At 37.3% G+C, this 22071-nt stretch overlaps 1 long non-coding RNA gene across 1 annotated transcript; it reads left to right on the forward strand.

Annotated features, from left to right (window-relative positions):
* Nucleotides 1-19196: 19196 nt before the first annotated feature.
* LOC135497304 (uncharacterized) lies at nt 19197-21228 on the forward strand. Its single transcript, XR_010448794.1, has 3 exons — nt 19197-19938; nt 20239-20304; nt 20714-21228. It is a non-coding gene; the product is annotated as an uncharacterized LOC135497304 (long non-coding RNA).
* Nucleotides 21229-22071: the final 843 nt, after the last annotated feature.

Genomic DNA, 22071 nt, shown 5'->3' on the forward strand with positions numbered 1-22071 from the left:
CTTGAAGAACCAACAGGTAAGGCCATCTTACACTTCCTAAAGAGAAAAAATGAGGCGCATTATCAGATCTATTTTCTTGGTAAAAGTAATGAATTATTTGGCATGAAATCAGAATGGCCTTACCCTTTAGACAATAAAAGTAAGGATGATGTTGTAAGCGAGAAACCCATCAATTTTAGACCAATTAACCATTTTGTTTTTCACTGTGACATAATCGAATCTAATAGTGTATTAAGTAATGGTGAAGCATCTGATGTGCTAACCACAAGACCAATAAAGGAAGCTAATTTTGGGGATTTAATAGCATACACATTTGAGAAACCAATAGCAATTCCCTGTAAACCAAGATTCAATAAGCTGAATATTCGCTTAACTGATGAAAAAGGTGACATCATCGATCTTAATGGTCATGATGTACAGTACCAATTGGTATTAACTCGAGCTATGCTCTCAGGGACACATCATTTAAATTAAAATTCGTTGAAATTAAATGGCTGGCATTGGTATGTTATTTGGATCTGCAATAATCAATGGATTAGCATTCACTGGATCCAGTTACCTTTTTAAAAAACTAGACAAGAATGGCTATGAGACTGAAATTAAGAGACATAATTTCGCTCAAGAGCAATTGCAAAGAGCATCCACAGAATGGGATGAGCATAGAAAGAGTACTATTGACTTTGTTAACCTTGAATTAAAGAGAGAAAGAGACGCTTCTATTGATTTTAACAATACTGATTCAGCACTTACTGTTTACAATCATTTACATCCAGAAAGAACTATTGTACTACCTCAGCGACCACAATTAAGTGATTACTACCAACCTAGTGATGAAATGAAGAAATACGAGTACCTATGGATTATCCTAGGACTTAGTGGTTTAGGGTTAATAATTTATTATTTTACTAGGGTTAGAAAGACTAAGACCATTGATGAGAAGCGGGACTAAGATTTTTGATGGGAAAGAGTAAATCCAAATGGATGTTGTAGTCTAATGATCAGTTTTGATCCTTTTTTCATCTTAAGTTCTTCTATGTAGTACTGTCTTTTCTCCTTAGGAATAACACTGTTTTCTTCTAAGGCATCTTTCATGGCTGATTCATCCTTATTAAAAAATAATACTAAAATTCTTATGTTCTCTCTGTAGTCCTTGACAACTGAATTGTACTTCTGAACTAGTAACCAAACAGTGAGATTGTAGTGCCTGCCGGAAAAGGCAAGATTACATAACTCGGACACCTTCTTTTTTGTGTCTCTCAAATTAGCACAGTCATCAATGAGGAATAATGTGTTAGAACCAGCAAAGGTCAGAGTAGCAAACTGAAGCACAAGGTCCAAATTACTGGCCACAGCTTCGGGATTAACTATGTAGACATTCTTGTCTTGGTAAATCCATTTCCTTTCATATGTCTTATTGTTGAAATATGTTGGACAGAAAATGACTATGTTCTGGAACTTGTGCTGATACTCCTTTTCTAAGAGGTCAAGGGCAAAATATGTCTTACCACAATTGGTAACACCAGAAATTAACATATTGTGTGGCTCGTAAATAAATACTTCACTCGTTTAAATGAATGTAAAGGATGACACACAGCAGTATCTAAGGGATTTGTACTACAACCCCGAGAGTCCCGTGGCTTACAGTTCTTTGAGTAAAATCTGGAAACAGGTCAAGGAAGATATGACTTCGTCACGAGAGCAGAGCTCAGGAAAACTTATTAAACAAAAAGAAGTGAAAGAATTTCTAGAAACACTACCAACTCACCAACTACACAAACCGGCCATTAAGAAATTCACCTTCAGGAAGACAATGGTATCGTACATCGATCAACAATGGCAAGCAGATCTGGTTGACATGCAAAAATTCGAGAAACAAAATAAAGGCAACAGATTCATTTTAACAGTCATAGATCTATTTAGTCGTTTTTCTTGGGCTCTAGCAGTTAAGAGTAAGAGGGGAGAAGAAATCAGAGATGCATTTAAAGTGATATTTGAGGAAGCAAAACCAACGAAAATCCAGTTTGATGACGGTAAAGAATTTTACAACAAACACTTCAAGGAACTCTTAACAGAAAATGACATAGAATGGTTCTCCACAAAATCTGATAAGAAGGCAGCAGTAGTAGAGAGATTCAATAGAACCCTTAAAGAAAAAATGTGGCGTTATTTCACCGCTAAGGAGACTGACAAGTGGATTGACGTTCTGGATGACCTGGTCAGCGGCTACAATAACACATTTCACTCATCAATAGGTATGAAACCTGTAGACGCCAGAAAGATGGAAAACGAAGGAACAGTGTGGTACAATCTTTACGGTCTTCACCTCAAAGAGACATTTGGTAATCCAAAGTACAAAGTAGGTGACAGTGTAAGAATTTCAAAGTACAAGTCCATTTTCGGTAAAGGTTACATGCCCAACTACACTGAGGAGGTGTTCCAAATCAAACAGATCATCTTTACTCACCCTATCGTCTACAAGCTTGAGGATTACCACAAAGAAGAAATTCAAGGATATTTCTATGAAGAGGAATTGAGCTATGTTCCTAATCCTGACCAGCTAGAGTACAAGATTGAGAAAATCCTAAGGTACAAGACCAGTAAAGGCAAGAAATACGGATTAGTGAAGTGGAAGGGTTACAGTGATAAGTTCAATGAATGGTTACCAGTTTCTGATATCAAATCATTGAAATGAAATAAAGTCTCTAAAGTGACTTAAGTCACAAGAACAAGTTCGAAAAACGTAATTTAAAAAAAAAATGTCCTACTAAATAAAGAAAGAAATGGATGGAGCAATATTTGATAATCAAAATGGTATGATGAATCAAAACGGTATGATGAATCAGAATAATATGATGAATCATGATAATATGATGAATCAAAATATTCAGAAGTTTTTGTATTATTTGCATCAAAATAATATGTTAAATCAAAATCTGATAAATCAGATTATGTTAAATCAAAATATGATAAATCAGTTTATCTTAAATCAAAACATGGAAAATCAAAACATGGAAAATCAAAATATGATGAATCAAAACATGGAAAATCAACCTACAATTTATTGTGTTAAGTGCTGTGAAAAGAAACCTGAAATTAATTTTGAAAAGAACAGGCGTAATAAACTACTTGATTACTGTAAAGAATGTGGTTCAAGTAAAACCAAGAAATGTGGTAAATGTGGAGAAGTTAAATTACTAAGTGATGGTGAATTTGGTAAAGACGGAAATAGAGGTAACTGCAGATCATGTTTTAATTCATATTACAAAAAGGATTACCTTGACCAAAATGGTAATAGAGACAGACACAAAATTAGAGTTGGTCTAAACCGCATTTCTAAGGGAGAGTGTAATCGAGCTCTGCTCTCAGGACGAAGTCCGACCGGTAATTCATCATTCAATCTAGGATGTACAGACAGTTTCTTCTCACAGTGGTTAGAGTACCAGAGGTGTCTATCTCCAATAGGACAAAGTCCCGAGAACAGAGTTCGAATAGTAGAAGAAGAGTTGGATCATGTCTTACCAATCAAGGAATTCAAAGATAAACCTGAACTGTGCTTTGCTTGGTTTAACATTAGACCAATGGAAAAGACAGAAAACAGACAGAAGAGTGCTAAAGTAGACTACACACTATTTAAGGATCAATTGGATAGGTCAATGGATTTCATGGTAAAGATGAGAAGTGAAAACTGGTTTGTCTTTCGAGACCAGGATGTAATACCAGATTGGAAAATAGTGATATCACAGCATTTCGGGGATTATCTTCGTGATGAAAATATGATTCTGCTTGATAGATTATCGAATTTAAATAATAACATGAGAATGAACCAGAACATTAACATATGTAGTCAGACAGAAATCATAAACGAGATGATTAAGTTGAATAATAGACTTGAAAGAAATTTACTCTTTGCAGTGAATTGATTTTATTTTACTTAATTAAATGAATAGAACTTGGGGTTACACAAAACGACCACGTAATTGGAAAGAAAGGTTAGAACGATTTCATAGAGAATTAGAGGCAGAAGTAGAGTCAAAGTTGGAGCCTGGTCCCGAAAAACCTTTAAAACCTGCTGGGCCTGCTGGGTCAGAAAAACCTGTTGGGTCAGAAAAACCTTTAAAATTTAATGTACAACAAAAACCTGTAGTGTCTGTAGGATCAACACTAAACACTAGAAATGACAGAACAACTGATTCTAGTTATTCCCACTAATTAAATGGATGGAGACAATAAGGTTTATCCAGATTTAAGTAATTTAAACTCTGAAAGTCAATTGAACTATGAAAGGTCTGAAAAGCATACAGAAAGTAACCCTCAGGCTTTCAGACTACAACAAATATGTGAGGTTAAGAGTTTCTTAGAAAGCGAGATTGAATTTAGAAGAAAGATATTTTCAAAGTACAAAAAAGCATTTAGCGTAATTACTGGCATTAGCCATTTCCTTAATTTAACTAGCGTAGCAGCCGGATCTGTTGGTGTTTCCGCTCTAGCTGGTGTCATCACGGCACCGATAGGCTTAGCTTTGGGTGGCGTAACAATAGGTAGTGCCATTATTTCATCAGCCTTAGGCTGGGAGAAAAAGAATATTCTAAGGAAAATTGAAAAGCATGAGAATATCAGAATGTTGGCAATTTCAAAACTGAACACAATCAATGATTTGGTTAGTAAAGCCTTAACCGATTCTCACATATCTACAGATGAGTTTACTTTGATTCTCAAGGAGAAGGAGAAATACATTTCGATGAAAAATGCCATTAGGAAAAAACAAAGGGAGGCAAGTTCAGCTGTTGATGTAGAGTCTTTAAAGAAGACTTTTTTAGAAGAAGGAAAAAAACTAGCACAGACAGAGATGCTAGAAAAACTAAAAGTTCAGTAAATCAAACAGGACCCGGACTACGTCCAGAGAACAAAGTTCGACTCGAGCTATGCTCTCAAGACGAAGTCGGACTAGGACAAAGTCCTAATCCTAATGTGGTGTATCACTATCACTATCACCATGACTTCGGTGTTAGGGATGAATTTCACCAAGTAGCACTACCATCAGCACCACCCTATTCATTAGTTTAATCGAGCTCTGCTCTCAGGTCAAAGCTCGACTAGGACAAAGTCCGAATAATGATTTTTGCAACTCGAGCTATGCTCTCAAGACGAAGTCGGACTCAAGCGAAGTTTGAATCGCTGTAATCTATGTAGCCTTCATAATACATTCCAAATGGTAAGGTGCTTATTCCATCTTCAAGTATGAACCTCTTGTCATCAAAAGGACTGAGGCTTTTTTTGTCAACTTCTTCCAAATAGATTTGGTGTTTATCTGATCTTAAGTGTCTCATCTTGTGGTAAAATGACCTACTCTTTTCAAGACAATCAACATAGTCATCAAATGAGATATTTCTCCTTACTACATTCTTGGCAATACCCTTCAATTTCTTAGAATCGTAATCTTTTGTTCTGTAAGCGTACATCTTACTTCTCAGGGCAATGAATTCAGTCATCTCTACTCCTCCTAGCTCATCCTTAAAGTAGCCTGGTACCTTCTTTTTACTGGTATCATAGAGTGGATGATCTTTTGGATAATTACTGAAATCAAAATAGTGTCTCAACTCCTTTAAGTCTTTAGTTAAGTCATCAGTATTAATGTTAAGTACAAAGGAATCTGTATCTAGATACAGCAGTTCAATATTTTTCTCACCAAAGTACGGTTGAAGAACTTCATAATAGAATTCATACATTAATAATTTAGACAATTCAAGTACTGAAGCTCCTATGTAGATTGGTTTGTTGAATTTCATTGATGTTTTCCTCATGCTAATAGCAGCATTATGTTCGTCAAATACGCATATCGATGAAAACCTGGGATTGGCCATTACATTCCTGGCTCTCTCCCCGTCCGATACAAATTCAATTTCAACCCTGTTCCTTACATTCTCACAAGTCTTTCCGTAGAACGCATTATTCATGAGCTTAAAATGGTCTTTCTCAAAATCAGTCTTAGAATCCATACGTCTTTTAGTGTTAAAATCAATGTATGGTGCTAACCACTTTGATTGTTTAAAGCTTATCACTGAATGAACCCTCTTAAGTACCATTCCGTGCTTTAGGTAAAATTGTAGCATTCTGTAATGCACTATGTAATTAGTTTTATCCTTTTGTGTTAGTATTAGTTTCTCTACATTTGATCTTTTATCATCGCCCAGTAACTCTCTCTGGTAAGGACTTAATTCATCATCTTCAATAAAGAGAGATTCGGGACAGAATGGAAAGTTCCTTGACTTAAATTTAATATTTCCTGGATACTCCAAATCCACCTCTAAGAAGTAGCCTACTTCACTATCACTTGGAATTGCCATAATCTGCTCTTTACTGATAACATTCATGTTAAGTCGAGCTTTGCTCTCTGGACTTTGTCCTAGTCGGACTTTGTCCTGAGAGCATAGCTCGAGTGGATCAATATCTATCATTTCAAAACTACCATGGGGTTGAGGTTCCATCATGGACCAGCCGTAGAGATTATTTGTGTCTACGTAGAGTAGTTTGTGGTGTTCATCTGCCTTGACATGTCTTGTTCCCATAACACCCGAAATTCCACCTCGTATTGCTTTCTCAAAAGTAAGTAAGATGTTGGTATCAGTCAGTAGTTCTAGGTTTATTCCTGTGTACTTCAAATCAGCTTGCCAGGTTAGGCCTGGTGCCGAGTAACAGTGACATGGATCTATCTCAAATTGACATCCCTGAATTTCTCAAATAAATCAGCTAAAAGGATCACATCAGTTTTGAGGTAGAGGTCAATGAACTCACCGTGATTCCTGATCTTGAAATGATCCCATATTACCTTAGCCTCATCATAGGCAGAATCAGGTGCCATTTCATTTTTCAATTCGTCAAAAAACATAGACTTTTCTAGGTAAGTAACATTGTAGCTTTCATGTGATGTGTAAAAAGAGTAAGGTACTGAACCCTTCTTCCTCAATAGCTTAAAGTCAGTGGTATTTGGGAACAGCTGTCTGGTAATTTTAAAATCATCATCCAACATTGATTTGGTTATGTTGTCTAAACTGGACTGCAGGAATCTGTACGAGTCCAAAAACCTGAAACAACCGAACTGAAATGAGATGTATTCCTCTGATGTTTTGGCAAGTATTTTCAGTTTCTTGTACTTCGGTAGCTTAGTCATTAATTCTTTAATAAATAAGTGAGAATCGTAATTACTGAGATTGTGAAAAAACACTGGAACAAACATAGCTTTCTTTTCATTCAAATTACACGAGTTGTGAGCAGCACCTCGATATCTACCACAGTAGTGATCATGATCCTTGACCTTGTCATATCCCAAAGGTTGATTACAATAGTAACAATGTGTTTCTAATTGATATTTATGCCAGTCTTCATCTGTCATTGTTAGAGGAAAGTTACAGTTCAATAAATTAGAGAATTGTTCTTCCATCCTGATTAACCAATTACAGAACACATCTACAACATCAGCACCCCTGTGAGACACATACTGGCTACTGTAAAGGTGTGTGTAGTCTGAGTGAACATAAACACCAACAGCTGATGCATTTTGTTTAAAAGTTTTTTTAGTGGTAACAGTGGTATCTGTCTGAGTTGTGAGAGCAGAGCTCGAGTTATCATTGACTGTTGTGCTTATCGCTTCGAAATCAGCATAGATAACAAACGGAACTCTATTTTTGAATGAGTGTTTTTCAAATTTAATTTGTGACCATTTACTGTTAGGTGGAGGCAAAGTAATCTTACAGTAATCGTGTTCTCCACATTTCTTTTTATGTTTATCTAGTGTTGACTTCCTGTAAAAGTAATTCATGCATCTCCTGCAAAGATACACTCTATGAGTTAGTGTCCTGAAGAAAAGATTGATGTCTCTTATGTACATGAAATGGTCCTTGAAATAGAGCAGATCAATGACATCATCATCATCATAATTCTTGGACAGGTAGAGAGGTTCTAGTTTTGCCTCACAGGTGCTCTTAGCCGATTCGTTCTCTAACTTGAACACATTAATTTTGAGATTATTATCACTCTCTATCTTAGGGATATCCTTTTGAATACATACAGGAAATGATTTGATTTTGATATCAGTAGTTTTCGAACTCTGTTCTCGTGACGAAGTCATTTCTAGCATATCGGTAGTAATATTTAATGTACTCTCGAGCTCTGCTCTCAGGACAAAGTCCGTCTCTGGATTTTCTTTTAGATATTTAGCGGCCAATAAAGACCAGAGAAAACATTTATTGTCATTTGATTCCACATTTATTACTGCTTTTGTTTTAAATGGTAATTTAGTGTAATGACCACCTTTACACCTCTTGTAAGAACAGACGGTCATGTTACAAGACTCTATTTTATTTAAAGTAAGTCCAGAACCTTGAAAGTACCTTTCCTCAATCTGTGTCTTAATGTAGTTTAACTGGTTGGTTATGGCATAAATTGCCTGGTTCCTTGAAATTATGCTTTCCATTGGAGACTGTATGGGGTGTGTTACACTTTCACCCTGACGATCAAACTGAGCAAATACTGATATGCTAATTTTGTGATGGTAATCATTGAGTTGAAATAATACCTCCTCTAATTTATCTCTGTATTCATACACCTGTTTAGCTTCTCTGTCAATCTTCAAACTAATGGTGATTACAGGCTTTCCAAATTGTTTTACTATTTCTATTCCACTCACTTTCTTTATGCCATCTAGCTCATTTTCCTCAAATGCAAGTTTCTTATCCATAGTTTTAGGGATCAGTGATGGGGCTCGGGGTTGAGCAATAGGGACATAATCCGGATTTAATTTACTTAAGTGACCTTTGGTTCTCCTGTGAATAGCCATATTATTGTAGGATATGTACTTGTCACATGTAGTGCAAAGTATTTTCTGATTCTTATCAGTCATTCTATTTATTAGATTAAAATTTATTAAATTCAATAAATCTCTTGAATTAAATAGAAATGGACTTCATAATCAATGAACAAGAATGTAATGAAGCCACATTTGAGAACTACTTAACAGACCAATTAGACATAAAATCCATTACTTTGAAATCGATAACCTTTTACAATTCATGGTGGACAGGTGATTTTCTACCAGAGGGAGTCAGGATTTTCTCATTTCTAATCGAAATAACCAGAATTACAACACATGAGCCCTTAGATAAACAATTATGGTGTAGGACATTATTTGCTCCTGGACTTGAAACAGATACACTTGAAAAGGAAGTCATGAAAATTTGCGAACGGCATTTGGAAAATGAATCTACCACAACTAAAGACACCATTACTCAATACACATTTCCATACTCTCGACATTTTAGTTTAAGTGAGTTTTGTGAGGTATGGCAAAAATACATAAAAGAAATTGGAATTAGCCATGTGAAAATTTACTGTGATAACAATAATTACATAACCCTTGAACTTACAGAGGATAAAGAGTACCCTCTGAAAGTAGACAAGTTAGATAAAAATGAAAAAATCAAGATTGAGAGAAACACAGAAGGTTTTCAAATAAGCAAAACCATAAGAGAGGTGATAGAAAAACAGCTCACAGTGGTGAATGAGTGGTTTGGCTTTAAGCAAACTAAATTCACCAAGAAAGGAAAATACTACTCCACAAGACCACTCAACTTTTACAGGAAATATCTATTCCTGCAAGCTAATTTGGTTGACAAAGCTAAGACCCTCTACAACAATAAACCATCTAACATTTTCTGCATCATACCTGTAGAAGATGGTGACCAAATAAAAATGCAGCGATACGAACCGAATTGTAAGAAAACGATAAATAAGTGTACTAATCACATAAAATTCGAAATCACTGATGAGAATGGTAAGCTAGTTAATTTCAGAGGAACAGAGGTTTCTTTAGAGTTAAGAATCGAGCTTTGCTCTCTGGCCTTTGTCCTAGACGGACTTCGTCCTGAGAGCTCTGCTCGACCACCTGATGAGATCATTCCATTAAAGGAATAGTACATTTCTTCTCTTTAACTACAGGTTTAACAAGAGGGTTAATTGATCCCTTCATGACTGCTTCATTCGGACTTTGTCCAGAGAACAAAGTTCGATTCAAGCCTGATCGCTGCTCTTTACTTACTTTTTTAGGAAGTTTCTTAAACATAATGAATGCTGCTAAAATAACGGCACCTAAACCTAGTACATAGACATAAGTATTACTACTAGATTCACGCAGTGATACATCAGTATTTTGAGATTGTGGTTCTTCTTCCTCTACTTCTTCTTCCTCCTTTTCCACAACTCTGTTTTTTGGTGAGGAGTCCTGTACTTTAAATGTCGTCTTATCCTTTTTTATCCTCTTAAATTCCTTAGATCTTCTACCCAGTTCTCTAGACCATGCTAATTGTTTCTCTGATCGAGGTTTCTTAGACACTGAAACTTTAGTCGAACTTTGTTCTCTGGACGTAGTCCTAGTCGGACTTTGTCCTGAGAGCATATCTCGAGTAGTATCAGTTACAGTTTCAAGTTCCATTTATCTTGCTCAAATTAATTCGAACTATGTTCTCATAACCAGGTTAATTTAGTCTTCTTTATCATCACTACCTGTGATATCTAGACTTTCATCTATTGGTTTGTCACATTCAGAGACAGTCATATTTGGTGTATTCATATTTGATGCAGTCATACTCGATGTATTCATAGATGATTCCTCATGACAATGACCTAAAGTAATAAGTGTTGTTGAAGCAAGTGCAGTTAATGGACCCATTCTCAAACTCAACCATCCAAGCCATTTATCCAACTCGTTAGTTATCAAATAATCATTTCTAAGATCATGATAAAGATTATCTTCATCATCTATTGGTAATAACCACCTTGATAATTTAGTGTAAGCTTTAATTACTGTCTTACCCAAAGAATCATTAAGTCTGGCAGCCATCTTTGTTTCATACATTCTATGATGTTTTAAGATTTCTTTTTCAGTCATATTATCTAAGTCATTAAAAGTTATTTGTTTATTAAGGAAATCCTTGCTTTTACCAGTTGCAACTAGAATCTCTAAGTCTTGTTTGGCTTTAAGGCCACTATCAGTCAAATAGTTCAAATTTTGTTGATTGCTGGTTGATCCTAGTTGGCAACTAGAATTGACTATTCCTTGACTGGGATTAACTATTCCTTGACTAGGATTAACTAAATTTGAACTATTCAACTGCTTGTTTGAAACTTGTTGATTTGTAGAGCAGTTCTGTTGAAAGTTAGTTCTGTTTTGTTGGTAACTACCAGTGTTCTGTTGGTTAGAAGCCCCAACTCGAGCTAAGCTCTCAGGACTCATAACACCAATCTGTTTCATCTGTTGTTCAATCACTGCAGATGTCTGACTATTCATTTGCTGATTATTCATTTAAAATTATGGAAAAATGACTGTTAAGTGCAAAATGCTGTTTTCACAACTTTATTGCATCTTAACACTAGCTCGAGCTATGCTCTCAGGACGAAGTCCGGCTCGAGCTATGCTCTCAGGACGAAGTCCGGCTCGAGCTATGCTCTCAGGACGAAGTCCGGCTGGTGTAAACTTAATACTACTGATGCAGTTAATGTCTCGACCTGCACTGGCACTCAGTAAAACGTCAAACTGCTTGTCAATATCCTGGTCATATTCCTTCTCAACCTTGTAATCCTGGAAGAAAATACTTTGAGTGAAATCATACCATAATCTCTCCAAATCATTAACTCGCTCCTTGTTGGTTAAAAAAGGTGTAAATATTACATAATCAATTTTCAGCGTTTTAAAGGCTTGGTGTAAAAATACCTTGTAGTTAATGGTGACCTTGACACCACAGTAATGCAGAAATCTAAGGAAAGCATAGTACACTAGTCTAAGGTCAGTGATATTCTCATCGGTTAATTGCGGTTTACCAATTGCCCTGTTAATAAATTCAATGGCAAGAAACCAATCATATTCCCCACAGTGAAATTTAAAAAGCATGGCTTCACCATGTAACCCTTGGTTACATAACTTAGAGGGGAGAGTGTTAATACCCATTTTTAGGGCTGACTGAAGAGTACTTTCATATCTCTGCTTACTAAGACATTTTCTGTGACTTGAAAAGTAGCACTGTAAATACCCTTCCACAAAGTCCTTTAAATACTTAACTGCCGATTCGGACAGCCGCCTCCATCCAAGTTTCCTTAGAATACTGTCAAAGTAACGTGTCTTGTTGTCAATATTGATCTCAAGACTTTTAAAATCATCATCGTAAGTAGTCGAATTGCAATTGGTGCAGAATTGATACTTCACAGTTTTAGCTGCGTACCTTGCTGAATTCAAGTTTTTTTGATACTCAAAAAGTGTCCACCTTTTACAATTACGGCAGAATTGAGCATTAGTGTTGGTACTGACGTCATATTCTTTCATTCTTGGCAGGACTACTTTGCCTGTCTCAGTCAGACTTCGTCCTGAGAGCTCTGCTCGATCCATAACCCTAGGACGAATGTATCCTTTAAGATTCTCATTGTTCCACTCACTAGAATAATAGTCTTTTAATGAGATGTATTTATTCATATTTACATAATAATTATTTTTTAAACATTGTTTTGATAGAAGGTCACCTAAGACCTTTTACGTGATTTTACTGTTTTACGTGATTTTAAGGCTTTAACACCTCCAATTAAACCATAAATTATGGAACTAACAATAGCAATAACTGCTATGATCAGATGTTCAGCTAGAAAGCCAACAACTGCACCAATTGTTTTCAGGAGAAATGATACGATAGAACCGATGATTCCCGGTAAAGCTGCAGCTGATTTCTTGGCTAGTTCTTTTAGCCATTCAGCAAACTTCTTGAGACCTTCTTTTACTTTATCTGGTATTGATGGTTTTGGTCCTGGTTCTGGTGTAGGTCCTGGAGTTGGGTCTGGTCCTGGAGATGGTCCTGGTCCTGGAGTTGGTTTTACAGATTTAGTGGCACCACTTAAAGCACTACTGATACTAAGACCTAGAGTTGTAAATGTCATTACAACAGCTGTTATTATGGCGCTAATGGTTACACCATATGTCTTAAAAAGTAACTTTATTCTGTCCTTCAGAGGAATAGTTGAATCTGGTTTCTTTAGAACATCAACAATTAAACGTTTAATTCTTCTAGTTTGTGACTCCCTGTCATTGTCTAACCTCCATACCTTTGACTGTTCCTCATGCAATTTGTCATTTAGTTCATCTATTTGCTTTTTCAACTCCACTTTATCTTTAGTATCTTCTTCTACAGACTTTACATAGTCTCTTGTTAAATTACGAAGTTTATTTTCTAATTCCTCTATTTGCATGTCCTTATCCCTCTTTACTGCAGCTAGATCATCACCAGCCTGTTTTAACCCTCTAAGTTCTCTCAAGGCATATTCAGTAAAACCCAGTGTTTTAAGTTCATCATCATTAGAATCTATCAGTTTATCTATTGGTTTGTTTGAACTGTTTACCTCATTAATTAATGCCTGTGTTTCAGGGGTTACTAATGTAGGTTGACTTACTGGTGGGTCAGGTGCAATCATACCTCTAATCATGTCAGCAAATCTAGTACCAAACTTAGTCTTTAATGTGCCTTCAGCATAGAAGCTTCCATTATCCTTAGTTAAAGGAATTAACTTGGTAATAATGGTTTCATCCTTATTAGGATAGTCAAATAAATTTTTGTTTTCTAGTTTATCTTTAATCAAATCAACTTCATACTTTGTTTTCGGATCGTAATAAAGTTTGTTACCTTTGTAACTAATGTGTGGTGCAAGATTACTCAATTTTTTCTTGTCATAATTCCAGTTTGATCCTCCCAATGCTGTATCAAGTTTATCCTCTATTGTATCGTAACTTAACTCCTTTTCCATCAATTCAGGGACAATACCTCTTACTCTTTCTGGTGTACTGAATGAAGTTTCAGTAGTAAGATTTTCACCTCCTGTGTTGTATGTTGTGCCGTCATCTTGAAAAGTTCTATTGGTTTCAACTGTATTAGGATCATTCAAATTACTAATGCGATAATTATCTATCTCATCCATTTGTTGTATGTTGTGCCTGCCAATTCTGGATAAAAGATAAACTTTCTCCATTTATCCCAGTCTTTATCAGTTCCTGATGATGATGATGATGATTGTGAATCGTAATCATCCATTTCATAATTTTCACCTCCTTCAGCCATAATTACTTATTTATCTAACCATAAAAACAATCAATGTACCAACAACTGAGTAAAGCATGAATTTAATTGTTTCATGAGTATCATCCACCTTCTCAACTTTGGTGTCAAGGTTAGTAGTAGTAGGAGTATTCTTTGAGGTTTCAGTTGTTTTTGGTGTATCAACATTACTCTTTGGTTTATGACTGGTCTCGAGCTTTGCTCTCAGGACGAAGTCCGTCTTGACAGTACCAACACTACTCTTAACTCTTATTTTCTTAGAACTATTTCCTTCCATCAGTGGTGGTGGTAAGGTCTTTTTGTGGTTAATGTCATTCTTACCGGGTTTAGCATTTTTTGGTGCTATTAAAATGTTATTATTGTAGTTATCCAGCTTACCAATAACGAGTACCATATTTGATCCTATGACATACAATCCTGGTGCTATTACATAATCTAGTCTTGTATGAGTGTCACTCACTGCTTTTTGGTATCTTTGAATTGAAGTGGGAATATCAGGATGTTGATTAATCGAGTCCTTTAATAGTTTGTTAAATTCCTTCTGTGCATCCAATTCTGTACCCGGTACTCCAATTATTGGTGTTCTGGTCAACGCCTGAGCACCCAGAATACAGTAAACATATGTTCTTATTGTGTCATTCAACCTCTCTATTCCAGGATTAGAGAAACCATTTGATTTAAATATCATGAATTGTTGATAGGTTTGACATTCATTTTGTGTAATTACATCAAATACATTCTTGTGTCTCCTGACATGATCCTTGATGAAAATATCTGGATATTTGAAATTAGCCATTCCAGCATCCCAGTCTTTACTGAACATCGGTGGCATTCTATTTTCATGAACTTGCATGATGAAGAAATTGATTTTAGAATCATTGATGTAATATCCGGGATCAGTTATGTTCGGGTTGTAATCCAGTACACTCCATGACCTCCAACCACCGTTATTTTCAAACACCGAGAAATCGTACTCGTCTTTTAAACCAAATTCACTCAATAACCCTCCTAGTTTCCTACGGTTAATGTTATTGTTTGTCTCATTAAAATCACTTTCACCTGGAATTGGTATCTCTAGATTCTTCATGATCTTCAATATTTGATAGTAAACATGAAACCTGTAAATTGACCTTAACAATGGGTCACTGTGATTCAAGTGATCGTCTATTGAAATACCACAACCTGTTGTAGCAAACCAAACAGCCATGTTAAATTGGTTCTGGTAAAACGATAATGGATTCTTTTCCAGTCGCAGACAGTCTTTCTTATTTTTCAGACTCAAAAACCCAGGTGTTATCTTAGTTTCTTGTAGGCGGAAGAAGTTATTAGTATTAACAGTTACTTCTAAATTAAAGAAGTCATAGGTGAATTTACTTTTATGTTGATTTGCTAATGGATAATACTTTATTACTCCAGAAGCTGATGAATAATTATGTTTGGTTTTAACTTCAGTTTTGGATAATGAAGACAGTAAAAAGGCCATTTATTTTAATGGAATAATCTCACCAGATGGAGAAAGTGTGACGTTAACATCATGTCTCCATGGACAGAATAACATTTGCCTTTAAACCATAGTGATATTCAGTTGTACAATGGTCATATCAGATGTTGCAGTCATTAATTATTTGTGCTTGCAAATTACAATGGCCATATCAGATGTTGCAGTCATTAATTATTTTTGCTTGTCAAAGACATGAAAAGGCCTATTGTGTCTTAATGCGTTTATCCGACAGAATTTTCGAAAATATTTTCAGCGCTGAAAATTATTTTTGCGTCGTTAAAATAATTTCTCTAAATTCTGTCGGATAAACGCATTAACGAACAATAGACCTTTGTAATACTTTGGGACGTGAGTATTGTTTGGTAACATATGTTACCATGTACATGCAGACTCTGTCAACAATATTTTCAATAGATTCAAGCAACAATGATTAATCACTGTAACAGCTGTCGTGTAGGCCTACAGCATTTATTGGAATACGCTGGGACTGTCAAGATGTGCGAACTTCAAGGGTTCATTACAAAGAATGTATTCTCTCGCAATGCCGGTATTCTAACATACAAAGTTTCTTTGGGGTTAGCAGATGAGGGGTTATGAGTAATGATATGATGCTGCCTCTCAGCTTTCAAACCAAGTGGAATCTTATGTGCCCTTTCGGTATTTAATAAATATCCTGTTGCCATTTTCTATTTATCTAATATATTATTACGGAGTTTTCGGAGCTTTGTCTCACGGATCACGACTTTCCTGCTCGACCAACTGACATGAAATTTCACCACGACCTTACTTACATGTTTTATATCCGGATTGCGCACTTTGTTTTTCGTTAAAACTCAGATAAGTGGTACTTTATGCATGTTTTTAGTCATTTTCGGATCAAAATGATGGAAAGAAAATGAAAGTAAATTAACCCAAACCATGTCCGTTTTTGATTGGAAAATAAAGTTATTTATAACCCAAACCATGTCCACTTTGTCACTCTCCGGTGCCACCCGGCATCACTCCTCACAGTTAATCCGGCGTCTTCCATCGAATACTTCACTACAGCGATTTTACCTCTCCATAGATGAACCTTGCCTATAATTAAGTGCTGTACTGCGCACTAAAACAATAACAAGGTAAGTTAATAGCGTTTCATTCAGCATTCCTTGCAAAAGTAAAAGAATACTGTCCAAAAACAACCCAAACCATGTCTGTTGTTTCTTCAATTTGCAAGGGACGAATTCCGCAATGACCGTGGAGCGATCGCAAAGACAATGGATGTGCCAATTGAGACACAGCAATTTGTGCACAATTGAACACATGATTATCAGAAACATTCCATAATAGACCGTGAGAGAAGTAATGTGCCCACAAATTTTGCATATTTAGTTCACTTCTGGTGATAAATAACTATATTTTGTGCTTGGAAAAAAGAAGACATGGGTTGGGTCAGTTTTCGAGGCAAGTCCCATGTGCTCTCGAAGTTTCTTTGTTTTCCCGATTAGACTTCAAATCTCGACTTCTTTTACCTAAAGTTTGCAATGGTAAGCTAAAAACTAAGCTCCAACAATACCCCATATCTATCTCTCTTTTACCTTTTACAAACATGACGAAGTCGGCTACATAAACAAATAAATCATCCCCATAAAACGGGATGATGAATTTGACCCAGGCCGGCTGGAGCACATCGCTCCCTCGGATGTGAACTTGCCCTTCATTCTTGAAAGAACTCAATTCCAACTCAGGGTCAGTTACTGTATGACAATAAACAAAGCGCAAGGACAAACCTTTGACAAGCTCGGTATCTTCCTTCCGCAGTCAGTTTTCAGTCACGGACAACTATATGTTGCTTTTTCGAGGGCTAGACGTTTTCAGGACATTACTGTACAAATCAATACAACCACAAAACAAGGATTCCTAGCCGAAGACGCCGTCACACAGAATATAGTTTATCAACAAATACTGTGATCATTTCCGAGGTAAAAACACATATCACTGTTTTTAATGTCTTGACAATGCCCAGGTGACAATGTAACTGTTTACAAACATTCCGCGCGGAGCGCGGGTTATGCTAGTTTACTAGTAAAATTATGTGGACTTTGAAGATCACTCATTTCGCAAACGTGGTAATCAATAAGATTCTCTTAGAAGAGAATAACTAGGTCATTGGATTCTCTTCTAAGAGAATATCTACGTCAGATTGATTGGATTCTCTTCTAAGAGAATCACTTACTGCGAAATGACTTAATTGGATTTTCCTCGTATTGGCTGGTTTACGAGGTAGTGTTTTCCCCGTAATACGATCGATATTTTGTTAAAGCTGACATGATGATTTCTACAGTAATTTCATTGAAGAATATATGTATTGTGGTGTCTGGTTCTTAGGGGTTTCTAAGCTAATTTGAGACAAAAAGGCCTGTAAGGGCTTTTGTCAAAATAGCTTCAAAATACCTATATTCCTACCACCACAATACATATATTCTCACGCCGTACTGTACGGATAGAATGGAAAATGCCATAATTTTACCGGTGTGAAGCCTTTCACGCTTTACGTACATTTGTATACGGCCGATGCACTGACCGTGTGTATCGTGCTGTGTTTGTAACGTATCACCAGTTTGCGTCTTCCTCTCGCAAAATGTATAGCTATCTGTGCATTTAATAGAAATTACATGGTTTTCTATAGTTGAGAAGGGGTCTGGAAGGGGGTGTATTAATATTTGAAGGTGCATTCTGGTCTTTGCGGACCAGGTGCTTCGAATAGGCTAGCGTAGATCAGGTCGACCTGAGAAACTTTCCACTCCACTCTTTCAGGCCTATTTTCGATGAATGGGCTATTAGTAATGTTGTTGAGTCTCGACGCAAGGGCCCAACGCGCCGCGTAGCGGCAAAAAAGCGAAGCTGGCGAAACATTTATAACGGGTCACCGTCACTTATTATTGGACTTATAGCGCATTTACGGGGTTGCAACTATTTTGCTTTATAGTGTCACCAGGAAAGAAAAGCATGCGACCTAACGCCGATCTATTTGTATAAAGTGATAATTGGAAGGTATATAGTAGGAAATATCAATAAAATAATCATTCCATGTCGTCTTTTGAGGGCATTTTTGATTGTAAAAAATATGTGTGTACGTCACCGTAGTCTCTGCAATGATAATTTTATCAGAGCAGTCTCGCGCAAGTAGAAGTTCTTTACCTATTAGTTCTTCACTTATTAGTCTCAACGTCTGGCGCAAAGCCAGACGTTTTCCATTACGATTTCACTACGATGTTTGACAAGAAGGAGCAGTGCGCGAGATATGCCAATGAGCAGACTTCCCTCGCTTGAGTTTCTGAAGAATGTTCCATATCGCGCTAAGCTCATCACTGCTGATTATGACAGGCGTGCAACGGTAGGTATCTGCTCCCGAACTTCCACCCTAATACGGTACAATAAGTTACCATTTGATGGGAATGGGACAATGCCCTCACTGTGTATGGAGTCATAGGGATAAGAAGACATTATTCATTAGTGTTGGTACAAGTGATTTTGCCCAAAAAGCATGCGCATTCAAAAAACAAAATATGCAAGGTATCACGTACATGACCATGACGACGTGCAGAAAGTGCACTGGCCAGTGCATACCCTATGGCTATGTACTAGTAAACATGGTAAACATGAACAACATCATTATTCATCGGCAGTTCATTTTACTCCGAGCTTTTCCTGAAACATATAGCCATGATGATTAGGCCTACCATGTACCATGACCAATAACAGCACTAGATCATGTAGATGTCAACAAGTTCACATGAACCGTATAATCCCGCATGGCGCATGTGGGGCATGCGTCTAAACCAAAGCCCCAAAATCACTTGTTTTGGTCTATTTCACTTGTGTTTCCCCCGTCTCCCAGTCCATAATACATTTACAGTTTACAATCCCCGATCATGGCCCAACAAAAGGTCATCGGTTGACTAAAGGAACACAACTGTTCAATGGATTTATAGTTGAATGCGATCAAACTACGTCTTTTCAATCGTGGATTGTAAATTTAACCCCATGGGCCTAGGGAAGGCCCTATAACAATACTTTCGACACAGTTATTATCTCCGCTGCCTCCACCATGTTACACACAGTGCTCACTGCTGATTCTAAAATGCGCCACCTAGTCAAAACAGGACATATGTTCTTCTAGGAATAGATCTCTTTCCAATATTTCGTCATTCCACTATCGTCATCACCTCATCATACTTTCATTGACATTACAGGCACACATCCACAGAGCACTCTTCAAATCATCTACACAGTGGTTATCCAACTAGGATTATAAAGGTAATTTCTTAGCCCCGCACAGTGGGTTTCAGTCTTGATAAAGGGGCACTATTGCTAGCAGCTAGGTAGGCAAGATAAAGTTAGCCGAAGTAGCCGATAGGGGTCTCTCACCCCTCAAAGTCCGTCACAACTATTCAAGCTTGTACAAGGAATACATGCAGCGCTGACTCTAACAAGACCCAATGGGAATGTCGCACAGTCATCTGTCAAAAACAAGACCTATGTTGTAGTATGATCTCTTGCCAATATTTAATAATTGCACTATCGTCATCACCTCATCATACTTCATTGACATTACAGGCACACATTGACATAGACCACTGTTGCAATCAACGACACAGTCGCTATCCAAGTAGCATTATAGAGGTAATTATCATTATCATTCATACCTCATTAGCATGTGAACCAATCGCGTCGCGTCCTTTGCGATCACGGCAAAGCCTCATGGAATAATGTCTTTCACCGTTGAATAATTTTTCATATTCCATGCCTACAACTTCAATTTCTTCATATTCCATGGCTAGAAGTTCAATACTAACATAATATCCAAGATAAAGTTACAAGAAGTAGTCAATAGGGGTCTCTCACCTCTCACTGTATGTCCACACTATTCACGCTTGTACGAGGAATACATTCAATGCTGAATCTAACAACACCCAGGGCCCTTACTCTGTATATTAGTCACTGGAAGATGGCCCATTTCACTCCTTGCTTCTACTTCACCTATAGTCTCATTGCAAACGCCTCAGTTCTATGATATCACATTCACTTTCAGCTGTCATGCAACGCAACAACTGTGCTATCTGCCATCGCACATCAACGAAGAAGTGCAGCCGCCCACATTCCACCTCACGTCTGTCCGACCAGCTGCAATCCTCGAGGACGCCCCACTGTACCACGATTTCACTACGATGTTTGACAAGAAGGAGCAGTGCGCGAGATAGGCTAATGAGCAGACTTCCCTCGCTTGAGTTTCGGAAGAATGTTCCATATCGCGCTAAGCTGACCACTGCTGACCATGATAGGCGTGCATTGGACTGGTACAGGTTGGAACTGAACATTGAATATGCTGGTGGTGACGCTTTCTGATGAGAAGTTGGTCGTGACTGATGCAGTATCCTTGGACTTGTCCACAGCATCGTTCAATCATTGCTCTCTGAGCTGCCTTGATTCTGTACTTACCCAAATACTAAGACCAAATGCCTGTTGACTGTGCTTTAAGAGAGACTGGCGCCATGCCTAGAGATATGACTGACCCCTATTGGCAAATTTGTATGACTTTATCTTGCCTACCTAGCTGCTGCCTATAGTCTCCCTTTAACTGCGGAACACTTCAAAGTCGATAAAATGCCATGTTCCACCTTTTAATGTGTTCAGACCGCCATTTTCAAAATAATCAAGTCAGGACACTGCCTTCTAGTCTCATAATAAATTTTGCTTTCCTCAATAATAACATTTCTTCTTCTTCAATGCTTTCATCATTCCAAACTTCTCCTCCTCTGACTTTTACAGGGGTACAGTCATGGCAATCAAAACCCAAATACTGAGACCAAATGCCTGTTGACTGTGCTTTAAGAGAGACTGGCGCCATGCCTAGTCTCTCTAAAAGCACAGTCAACAGACACCAACCCCCTCAGACTCAGAAACCACAAACGCCCAACCCTTCCTGCTACCTTAATACTTCTGGGTTAGAATGAATCTCGTAATCGTTTAGTATTTTAGTCCATTGGTGTTATTGGACATACTCGAACCTGTTATATATGTTCCGCGCATTTTACCGATCTGCGCTATCTTAAGAGATTGCGCTGCGCATTCTTAGGATCCTATAATTGCGCGGCAATCTCGAGATCGCGCAAGGGAGTTGGGGGGGGGGGGGGGGGGTCTTGCGAGCCAATGAACGAATGATGAATGATTGTCCTGCAAATAATATAACTGACTTATTATGTTCTCTCCGACAATTTGCAACATCAGACTGCATAAATTATGATGAAATATATGAACTATGGGTTGCCATTCCAACAATAATCTTCCGCACGGATCATGGGCTTGAATTTTGTGAAAAGTCCCATCAACTTCTGCAATGTTACAAGAAAACGAGGACGGGAAACTTGGTGTGAAAGAAAATGGTGTCCC

Source organism: Lineus longissimus, chromosome 12 (assembly GCF_910592395.1).
Source record: "Lineus longissimus chromosome 12, tnLinLong1.2, whole genome shotgun sequence".
NCBI lineage: Eukaryota > Metazoa > Nemertea > Pilidiophora > Heteronemertea > Lineidae > Lineus > Lineus longissimus.